The 12,046-nt window shown below is 39.2% G+C and overlaps 1 protein-coding gene across 1 annotated transcript in view; it reads right to left on the bottom strand.

The window, feature by feature from the left end:
• The window catches only part of hsf5 (heat shock transcription factor family member 5), a 95,726-nt gene that overhangs the window by 62,492 nt on the left and 21,188 nt on the right, over nt 1–12,046 (bottom strand). The gene's annotated exons all lie outside the window — the stretch shown is intronic.

Raw genomic sequence — 12,046 nt, 5'->3', positions numbered from 1 at the left:
TGTAGATCATGGAAAGACATGATCTACAAGGCGAGGCAAGAGGTTTACCACTCATCACAGAATGTTGAGTCTCTGACCTGATATTTTGGCCACAGAATCTAAGTAATTGGTCCAGTAAATTCCATGTCAATGTGACCCCAAAAATATTAATAATGAGAAAATTAGATTACAATCATGCCATGGAATTTCAAAGTTAGATTCTCAGTTCTGAAGAAGGGCCACTGGACTCAAAATGTTAACTCTGCTTTCTCACCTGGGTTGGACAGGCTGGACTTGTCTCTACGGGTGTTTAGAAGTGTAAGAGGTTACTTGATGGATGTGAGCAAGATTTTGAACTGCCTTTATAAGCTTGACGTTGAAAGGGTGTTTCCTCTAGTGGGTCAATTCAGAACTAGTAGTAACTGTTATACAAATAGAGGTCACTGATTTAGCACAGAAATGAGAATATGTTTCTCTGAAGAGAGAGAAACCTTGGAACTCTGCCTCAAATGCCAATGTATTAAGGGTCCTTGAGTATTTTCAAGACGATAGTGATAGATTCTTGATAAGCCGGGGAATCAAGGGTTTTTGTGGTAGATTGAAATGTGGAATTTGAAACAAAAACAGATCAACCATGATGTTATTGAATGGCTGTGCAGACTCGAGGGCCGAATGGTCTACTTCTGCTCCTATTTCATGTATTCATAAATGCCTATTTCTCAGTATTATACATTGATGCAATTAGCCCCTATAATGTCAAGTTATATTACTTTGGCTTTGCATTTTTGGAATCTAAGTATTTTGTAAAGTGAACAGCAATTTCTTTGCAATTTGATGTCCTCAGCCTTGAATTTGAAATTGACTGAATGCCTGTTACCTTGTACTCATGTTTCTTCAGTGTCTCCCATGAAGCACTGATGAATGTTATTGCAAAGAGGAGAGTTGTGCTCTTACATCTTTCTGCAAGAAAACATCTTCTCAGAGGCACAGCCTGGATGTTGTCAGTAGGTGGGGAGTCATCCACAGAAACATAGAAAATAGGGGTAGGCCATGTGGCTCTTTCAGCCTATTCTGCTATTCAGTATGATCATAGCTGATCGTTCAATTCAGTACCCTATTCCTTCTCACTCACATCCTTTGACTCCTTTCGCTCTAAAGACCGTATCTAACCTCTCTTGAAAACATTCAATATCTTCCTCTCAACCTCTCAGTGTTTTGCAGAGAATTTCACAGGCTCGCCATTCTCTGGGTGAAGAAATTTCTCCCAACCTCAGTCCTAAATGGACTACCCTCTTTTCTTAAACTATGAGCTCTGGTTCTGGAAGCTCTAATCATTGATAACATCTTTCCTGCATTTACCATATATAGTCCTGTTAGAATTGTATAGGTTTCTATGAGAGTTCTCCCTCATTCTTCGAAACTCCAGTGAATATAGTTCTAACTGATCAAGTCCTCTCATTCAGAAGACATGAGTAATTAAGTCATTAAAGTTGCAGGACAGGTAGAGAGAGCTGTTAAAAGTGCTGTAGCTTTATTAATAGGAGCATAGAATACAATATCAGGGAAAGTATGAGGAACTTATATAAGACATTGGTTAGACCTTAGCTGGAGTATTGTGCAGTTATAGATGCCACACTAAAAGAAGGATGTGAATGCATTGGAGAATGGAAAGAGGTTTGTGAGAATAATTCCAGAGATGAGACACTTCAGTTACAAGGAAAATTTGAAGAAGTTGAGACTTTTTCTGGGAGATGAGAAATTTAAGGGGAGGTTCTCTTGACATTTTCAAAATGATGACGGGTCTGAACAGAATAAACTGTTCCTGCTCATAAAAGGATCAAGTACCAGAAGAAAGCAAATGTGCGGTGAGAGAAAACATTTTCACACACAAGTCGCTAGGATCTGGCATGCAAAGCCTGGAAGTGTGGTGGAAGCAGGTTCAATTCAGGCAATATAGCATTAGGTTGGTTCTACTTAAATAATAATGTGCAGGGTTACAGGGAAAAGGCAGGTGATGGAACAAAGTTAAAATGCTCAAACTGCTAATTCATAATGGGACAAATGGCCTCCTACTGCACTATAACAATTCTGTGACACTGAAAGCATTTTAGTAATCTACTAAGATTTTCAAGTTGAGTGACAACAGACACCAAGATGGCAGGCTTCTAACTGTGTATACAACAGTATATACACAACCTGAATAGACTGAATGTCTATAGTTCTCTTGAACGTTATTAAGTCAAATAAACAGTTGCATCATTGAATCATCAGCAGTGGTCACATATAGAGCACAATTAAGCAGGGGCATCACTGAGGAGTGCAACATATCATGTAAATGTCATGTTGCATTAGATGAAGGAAGAGAGCCTTCGGAAATCTTTTGCTCTTATCCTGTAGGAGAAAGGAGTTCATAATCAAAAGGAAATTAATTAGGCTTTGAATTGCAAGGATGAAGCAATGACAATATATTTCCAAATAAGGATAGCATATAATTATAAGGGGAAGATTTAGTTGCTGGTATTTACATATTGTTGCTGTTCGTGTTCTTCTAAGTTACTTTAGGATTTTGGAAGGTGGTACTGTGATATGAAGCCTTGGTGAGCTATTGCAGTACATCTTATAAATGGTACTCATAGACATTACAAGCTAATGATGAATAGATGAATGCTTAAGACAACTTATGGAATGACTGATTGGAGTCATACCTGGCAAACAGGAAGATGGTTATGGCTGTTGGAGGTCTCAGCTCCAGGACATCTCTGCAGGAGCTCCTCAGGGTAATGTCCTAGGCCCATAATCTTCAGTTGCTTCATCAATGACCTTTCCTCGAATATAAGGTCAGAAGTGGGCATGTTCACCAACGAATGTTCAATGATCAGCACTATTTGCAACTGATACTGAAGCAGACCATATCTAAATGCATCAAGATCTGGACAATACCCAGGCTTGGATTGAAAACCACTTGTATCACACAAACACAAGGCAAAGACCATGTCCAGTGAGAGACAATCTAACTATGGCACATTGATATTTGTAACTATTCAGTGTTCTCATAACCATTGCTATATTGTCCTCCAACAACATCCTTGGGATCATCATTGACCAGAAGCTGCATTAGAGTAGCCATATAAATACAGTGGCTACACGTGTAGGTCATAGATTAAGAATACTGCAGTCAGTAACTTACCTTCTGATTCCCCAAAGCCACAAGTAAGGAGTGTAATGGAATACTTCTACTTGCTTGGATGAATGCAGCTCCAACAGCTTGACATCATCTAGAATAAAGCAATCTACTTGATTGTCAACACATCCATGCCCTCCATCACCAATATTAAATAGCAGCAATATGCACCATCTACAAGATGCACTGCAGAAATACCAAAGCTCCTTAAACGGCACCTTTCAAACCCACAAACCCTATCATCTAGAAGTACAAGGGCAGCTGGCACATGGGAAGACACCATCTATAAGTTGCCCTCCAAGCCACTCACCAATATCTTGACCTGGAAATTTAACACCATCCCTACACAGTCATTGGGAAAACATCCTGGAATTCCCTCCCTCACCACATTCTGGGTCTTTCTACAACACATGAACTGCAGCATTTCAAGAAGGCAGCTCACTACCACTCTCTCAAGGGCAAGCAGAATTGGGAAGAATTGCTGGCTCAGCCAGTGTGTGAGGTTTTTTAAAAAATAAAAATAGATGAAGGGCATAGAAATCATTCCTCTACAACGTATTCCATGGCTCTACACCAGCTGTTATCTATTGAGTTGACTGTGCTGAGGCATACGGTGACTGGGCCGAATCCATCTCCACTGTTTCCTACTGGACAAGCAGTGGTCCACAAGTCGCTGGACCAGCTCAATCACTGCCTTCTGCTTTAGTGGGCAGAGATATGAATTAGGCTGCACAGTCACATCATCTCTTTATACTACCTACAAGCAGAGACAAATTAGCTCAGCTGGGCCTTAGTCAAATTTAGAACAGGGATGTCTTCTGTGAAGCACAAATTATGAGCATGAGACAAAGTGGAGTCAGCTGTGGGCATAATCCTTTAGAAAAGAGAGGAGAATGAATCTTGGCTGTCACACTCAAAGAAAGTATGCATGAAGCATCAAAGGCATCCCATTTCAGTGGTATTTGAGATGTTGCAGAGTCATGGGCAGACAATGGAACAATCCATGTAGCACAAATGCCAATAAGTGTCATGTTTTGTACACATGAGTTCCTCCACTGAGTGAGTGGCAAACCTTTTGGTGAATCACATGCAGCTCCAGTCTAAATAGTTGTAGGAGCATTGAGCTGAAATATATTGTTTTAGCTCATGAGGGTATTGTACTGGAAGTCAAGCCCCGTCATTCCCAAAGTCATCACAAAAGTTAAGGATGCAATTACAAGTAATTAGGCTCTACTAAAAGGCATATAATTATGATTCATTAGCATATAAGTCTACTAATTGAAACTTTATTTTCCATATAAACTCTCCTTACACAGAAAAACACAGACAGTGATAAAATAAATTGGTGTTATGATTGGAGGAAAGTCTGGAAGGAGTTCAGTGGTTCTTGTGATAATTCATTTGACTCTTCTGCTGGTCAGAACATCGTTTCTCGGTTATCCTTGTCTGGGTGCTTCCACTGGTTTGTAAAGGGTACAGTGTCTGATTCACTTATAAAAGACTTCACAACTGAAAGTTCCAGCTTACAGCAATGGCTGAGGGAAAGGTAAACAGATGTTCTTCAGGCTTGGGGTAGTTTTTATTGCAGAGAACAGAGAGACCTCCTGAGCTGGTAGAGATCCTAATGACCTCTACATCTTGTTCAGCTGCCTACGAACCAATCACATAGTTGTTAGCAAGTAGAAAGCTTTGCCAGTAATTATCGTCACTAGTCCACAAAACAATCAGCTACTTGTACCAACCAAAAATCCATTTATACACAAATCCTGTGATCTGCAATCAGTCTGAATAAGCAGCTGTGCAAATGGTGCTTACAATGAATGTCAGATTACTTGATTTCAAAACATGCAGTACCCTTCAACAATTCATGCTTTATAAGACAGTTCTTTTCTCATTCCTTCCACAACTCGAAATACAGGAAAATTAAAAACATAGCCTTATCAGATATGAAGGACATTAAGAGGAGTGAGGCAGTTGAAGCGGAAGATAAGGTGGTCACTTGTAAGCAGGCACCAGTATCTTCCCATGTGTTCTTTGTCATTCTCACTCAGCAAACAATCCAAACTGCATGGCTGTAACAGAAGAAGCCTCACAAACAGAAGCAAAAACAAAAAGCTAGCTGCCTCAGCCTCATCCTCAACTACTGGGAATGGGGAATCCTGGATAACGTAATTAAATGCACTTTATGGATCACTTGTTAATATTTGTGGAGTTTGTTCACTGCCTTTTCTTTATTATATTAATGATTATGTCAATGAGCAGACTTAGTGTATTATAATTAAATGAAGTCAAATGGGCCATGGAGTGAAAGGTTACGATTTGAGTTTCATGGGATATCAAAGTCTATGTTGGGGGAAACTATTGGCAGTGGTACCCTGGGTTTCATTTAAACTGGGTGGCAGTAGAATTATGTTATGCATCAAATGGATAATTTCAATTAGAAGGTGAAGGACACAGTCATTTGTCATGATGGTTGGGAACCGCTCAGACGAAATGTTGCAACCTTTGCAAGCATACTAGTTTGCTGATCACCATGAATCCTTGGAGGGCTTGGCTGACCATCCTCAATGACTAGAGAACCTACTTCATCCTCCTATTCTTTGTCCTGTCTGTCCATCTCTGAAGAAGAAGAGCATACCAGGTCCTCTTAATCTCTCAGCTCAATGCCTCTTTGAATACTCATTGTCCAATGTACAGCAATGGCTATTATATGAGACATCCCAGTTAGCTCATTCTAGGTCACCACTCAACTGGTCAATGTAATGGAAGTGTAATTTCAAGTTGTCAATAGTATTTTCAATTGTTAGTAAATAACTTTGCTTGAAGTGCCTTTCTGCATCTGTTCTTGAGTACTGGAACAGAGTCAGAAGCCATTTCTTTTTTGAGTTTAACAGTTACTTGCACACGAACATGAACCTGAAGACTTACAGCAGCAGGGTCTCTTGGAGGCTACAGCAACAATGACGGCTGTAAAGTGGAATGCAGGCTTGCAAGATACACTTCCTTTGAAACATACTAGCTTGACATTCATTGAGTGGAAGTATTTCCCATTCAGGAAGGTGACTGATTTGTTGGCACTTTGAACAGCTATTAACCATCGCAAATGTAATACCTTCTATTTTTGCATTGGCTCATTTGTCTTAAAATATTTGCAGTCCCCGCTGTTTGAATTAGGATGTAATTAACCCACCTGACCATGTGATGCACTGTCTGAACACAAGATACCAACCTGGTCTACAGCTGATCTTTGGAACAATTAGGATGCACAGACGTTCAGCATCACAATGACGCTGACGACTGCAAATGGGGGACTACAACATCAACTGTAAAACCTCAAGTCAATGTGGTCCAGAGCACAAATATCTGGATAGACAATTTTCCTACAGCACAAGCACTCTATCATTTTGTAGCTGATTCTTAGGTGGCAAACCGGCATGGCACAGTGGTTAGCACTGCTGCCTCACAGCACCAGAGACCTGGGTTCAATTCGCGCGTCAGATGACTCTCTGTGTGGAGTTTGCACATTCTCCCCGTGTCTGCGTCGGTTTCCTCCGGATGCTCCGGTTTCCTCCCACAGTCCAAAGATGTGCAGGTTAGGTGAATTGGCCATGCTTAATTGCCCGTAGTGTTAGGTGAAGGGGTAAATGTAGGGGAATGGGTCTGGGTGGCTTGTGCTTCGGCGGGTCGGTGTGGACTTGTTGGGCCGAACAGCCTGTTTCCACACTAAGTAATCTAATCTCTAAATCCTATGTTGTATGCAATACTTTCTTCGCTTGCTTCACTCTGCTTCACCTGATTAGAATAAGGCATTTACTGATGTTTCTCCTTGCTACTTTCTGTAATATGGAGAGGTCCGCTCCTATCTCAGCAGCCTAATCTGTTCTTCATTGGTGTAAAGCCAATAGCCTCACATCGCTCTCAAGAGCCCAAGCGCTCACTCCTCAGAAATTGAAGCTTGTCAGCATTAGCAACAGTAACTCTGTGCCACCATAAACATCTGACTGTGATTAGCTGTATCTCCAACATAAAAGCTCCATTTAAAATCACCAAGCCTAGATATAATTGTTTATGAAATTGGGATTGAATAAATAAATTCATACCAGTTGCTATTTCAAACGCTCAATAGAAAATGTACCTGAAGATTAAGTAACAAAACAAAATTAAACATTTAAAGCAAGATTTGCCATTCAATAATATCATGGCTAATCTAGTTGTAATACTCAAATCCACAAACATATCTACTTGTTTTATGTATTCACTCGTGGAACATAGGTATCTCTGGTTAGCATTTATTGTCTGTCCCGAGGTATCCTTGAGAACGTGGTGGTGAGCTGCCTTCTTTAACTACTGCAGTACATTTGGCGCAGGTAAAACCACAATGCCGTTAGGGAGGAGATTGCAGGATGTTTATCCAACAACAGTGAAAGTACGACTATATATTTTGTGGTGGCTGGGAGGGGATTTTTAGGTGAAGTTCCTATGCATTTACCATCTGTTACCTTCTGTTTTAATTCTCAGTTGGTTTTAGCTTTTAGTTTTATCCTTTTACCCTCACTACAAATTTGAGTCATAACTGTTGGTTGTCTCTTAAGATTCATAGTTTCTCTGCCTTTCCGTCATGGTGTGATTATCATTCACCATATCAGTACTTTTCTCTTTGGCCTTGACTCTGTTCTTGATTGACCACATTTTTCCAAATTTAATCCCTGGCCCCCACTGTATACTTTAAGATCCCTTCTATATCTCAGAAACAATGTTGGCAAGAACAGCAATCCCGGCATAGTTCAAGTGGATTCTGTTCCATCAGTACAAATTTCAGTGGTCATGGATTAGGAAGGTGCTAAGCATCTTTGACAAATTTATGCAATGCACCTTGTAGATAGTACACAATACTGCTGCTGAGTGGGGGTGGTGGAGTGACTGAATGTTTGTAGATGTCAAACAGGCTGCTTTTTGGTTTGAAACTTATTGACTGTTGTTGAGACTTCACGCATTCAGGCAAATGTGGAGTTTTCCTTCACATTCCTCACCTGAACCTGGTAGATAGTGGAAAGATTTGGGATCAGGAGGTACGTTACTTGCTGCAGCTACCCTGATGTAATGTCTCTCTCTTTCAGAATACATAGATCTCTCTCTCTCTCTCTCTGTCAGGACACGTGCATAGACCTCTCTCCTATCATTTCTAATTTTTACCCAAACTATTTTCATCTCTCAGTTGCTTTTAGCTTTTAGTTTTATCCTTTTACTCTCACTATAAATTTGGGTCATAACCGTTGGTTGTCTCTTAAGATTCATACTTTTTCTGCCTTTCCGTCATGGTGTGATTATCATTTGCCATATCAGTACTTTTCTCTTTGACTTTGACTCTGCTCTTGATTGACCACATTTTTCCAAATTTGATTCCTGGCCCCCACTGTATAGTTTAAAATCCCTTCTACTTCTCAGAAATGTGGTTGGCAAAAACAGCAATCCGAGCATAGTTCAAGTGGATTCTGTTCCATCAGTACAAATCTCAGTTTCAAATTGGAACCCACTTCAACCTCATTGGTCTTTGAGCAATGCAATCTTCTCTCTGATCGGATTTGCCCTATGCCAAAAACTGGATCAAAAATCTTCTCAAAACTCACTGGATCTATTAGACAACACCCACAGTTTAAACAGGCCCAGCGTGGAAACAGGCCCTTCGGCCCAACAAGTCCCGCCAAAGCGCAACCCACCCAGACCCATTCCCCTACATTTACCCCTTCACCTAACGCTACGGGCAATTTAGCATGGCCAATTCACCTAACCTGCACATTTTTGGATTGTGGGAGGAAATCGGAGCACCCGGAGGAAACCCACACAGACAGAGACAGAATGTGTAAACTCCACACAGAGAGTCGTCTGAGGTGGGAATTGAACCCAGGTCTCTGGCACTGTGAGGCAACAGCGCTAACCACTGTGCCACTGTGCTGCCCATCATGTGCAGTCACCTACATGACCACAGATGTGTAAATCATGACCTACCATCATTCTTTCCCAATCCAGGTTCCAGGTTCAGAGATGGGATTTCCTGAGTAACTGCCGCAAAGCCAGCTTGGTTCTAAGATATAGACCAAAGTTTAGGTCTAGAGTAGTAACAACAAAAATTAAAAGGCCATAAAGAAAGCAAGCAAAGTTTTGCACTGTGACTAATCTTTGGAATGGTAGGATGAAAAACTGTGATAATCAGCTTCTGTAGAATATTGGTTATATCAAATTTACAGTGCTGTGATTGATCTGCTCTTCATATTTAAAAAAGGTGATAGCAGTATTGACAAAGGTGCGAAATAATTATTTGAATGATATCAAAACTGAAAAGCTATACCTGGGGGGAGATTGAACAGGTGGGAACTCTTTTCTCTAGAAAAGACTGATGAATGACATTAAAAAAGTCTTAAAGATTGTGCTAGGGTTTGTTGGTGTAGATTTGAAGAAGATGTTCACAGGTTGGTGGAACAGAACCAGAACCATAAATACATGACACTCACTAATTAGTCCAATAGAGAATTTAGGGAAAAGCTCTTTACTCAAAAAGTAGTTAGGATGTGGAATTACCACAAGGAGTAGTTGAGGTTAATAGAGAAGCAAGTAAAATGGCACAGGGAGAAAGCAACAGAAAGATATCAGTGGCGTTAGTAGAAGCAGGATTGGAGTAAGCTCTTGTGCAATATTACAATTACATGGGCTTGTTAGACCAAATAGATTGTTTCTATGTTGTAAACATGATGTAAACATAATTAGATAATAAAGTTGTAAATAAAGAATTGGGACAAATATTATCTGCATGTGTACTGAAAATATTACATTGTCATGCAATGTCTCCAATATGTTTCTTTCTTGTTTCATTGTAGTATAACACTTTTGTATCAACTTCTTTTCCTTTATAAATTCCTTCTTCCACAATTAATCAAGTCATGGCAATTCCCTTCCCTAGCCATTGAGGGGGTACTGCAGTGCCACAATTTTATGATTTCAACACATAAAAATTTCATTTATAGCAAGTTTCTGTTTAAAATTTAAATTTCAATCATGTAAAAAAAATTGGAGCTAAGCAGGTGATTAAAGGTCTCAAGCTATTGGCTACTTTTTATTATCATAAAGAGTGGTCCCACGACATGACTGCATCTATGCAAGATATTCCAGGATAGAAGCCTACTAGATATAGCCCATTGCCAAGTTAGACTGCGAATGATTGGCATGCTCCATATGTGCTCTAAATACATTTTTTTAGGTGTTTAGCAAAAAAAAGGTCTGAAGAAATTTAGTGAACAGCCATTTAAACAGACTGGCAGCCATCTGACAGGTAAGCTAAAAGTTTAAATTTACCAGATTAAGGGGTCCTAAATTAGACCACCAACATCCTCTCAAACACAAAGTGCTGAGAACAGACATAGTTCTGAACACTGGACTTAATGTGTTACTGTAAATAGCTATGATCCAAGCTGATATTATTGCTGGACAAATCAGATCTGAAGTCTGGATTAATAAATTATTTCTTTTTATTCAACAAGGTGATCTTTCAATGGGACACAAGCACACAATGCTGCAGATCTGGTTTCAACAAGGAAAAAGAAGTTTATCATGCAAAGGAAATGAAGACTAAATACAATAAACCAAATTATTTATTTTAAAAAAATGTTAAAGATTTTAAAATATAACTACATTTATCTCAACAGCACCTATTTAACTCAAACATCAGGGAGAACCTCTTCTCTATCACATCTAGATTTGGCCTGTTGCTTTCAAATCCCAATCTTGAGAGTTTACTCGCCTCTTCCTAGAGTATGACTGAGCTTAGACTTGCACAGCTTTAAACGTCACATCCAAGGTTCTATTCAAGCACTTTCTGGTTTGGAACCTCCAAATTAATCTCATAACACTGGGGTAACCTATTTCTTAACAATCATAAATTGTGTCCTTTTTTTTCCAGTTGAAACATTTTTACACATCTAACTTTCACCAGGACTCCCTGAATGAACTGAAAAGCCTTCCAAACTATGGGTATTTCTCTAAGTGAAAAAAATTCCTGATCCTTCTAACTGAAAGCAAATACTTTTCGATAATTACTTTGTCCGCTCTATGTTTCAAGTTTACAAAGATCCTGCTACCATTGCTTTTTTTTGACAACTTGCTTTTACTGGCCAAAATTAGACAAATTAAAAGATCGAACAGCAAGGGAAAATAATTGGTTTTTCCTAGCCACCTGCCTAAACATTTCTTCCAGTTTTATCCCTCATTCTGACCAGAATGTGTAGAAGACCAGGGCTGCATTCACCAGCATCAAAGATTAATGTAAAATGTGTTGTGTATCTCCATGTATAGACATGATATACTGCTTTTTAATAGGAGTGAAATTTCTTTAGAAAAAGACACAGCACACATTGTAAATGACCATTGATCATATAATACTCAGTTCAAATAGAATGGGAAGACTTGCTGCACTGTTGACCTTTGGAAAGTTCAGTGATATGAATATTCAATAGATTTTACACATGATTAAAGTTCAAGATGTTTAAGTAGGGAATTGTGAACCAGAACTTAGAAGTACTTTTCTTTTGGGACTGAGTGAGAGGAACTGGAAACTAATTGTCTATTCCTTGAGACTACAGAGCAACATCATCCTCAGCTACTTGATCATTTTAAAGTATAATAAAATGTCCTTTTGGCCTTAGTCCCAGATATCTTTCAAATAACACATTTAAGATAATGGAAATTGTTATTCATCAAAAATTATATTAGGTGGATGGGGTGACGTAAGAAGTGAATCATCAATGGAAAGAGTAGGCAACAGGAATTATTATTAGAATCAGGAATTATCAGATGGTAATAATCATAGATAATTTTAATCCACTTTTTAAAATTTAT

Source organism: Chiloscyllium plagiosum, unplaced genomic scaffold, assembly GCF_037043375.1.
Source record: "Chiloscyllium plagiosum isolate Xiang-an unplaced genomic scaffold, Cpla_swu_hap1 HiC_scaffold_31, whole genome shotgun sequence".
In the NCBI taxonomy this organism is placed as follows: domain Eukaryota; kingdom Metazoa; phylum Chordata; class Chondrichthyes; order Orectolobiformes; family Hemiscylliidae; genus Chiloscyllium; species Chiloscyllium plagiosum.
The sequence above is the reverse complement of the archived record's forward strand: the minus strand, read 5'-3'. Positions and strand labels throughout refer to the sequence as shown.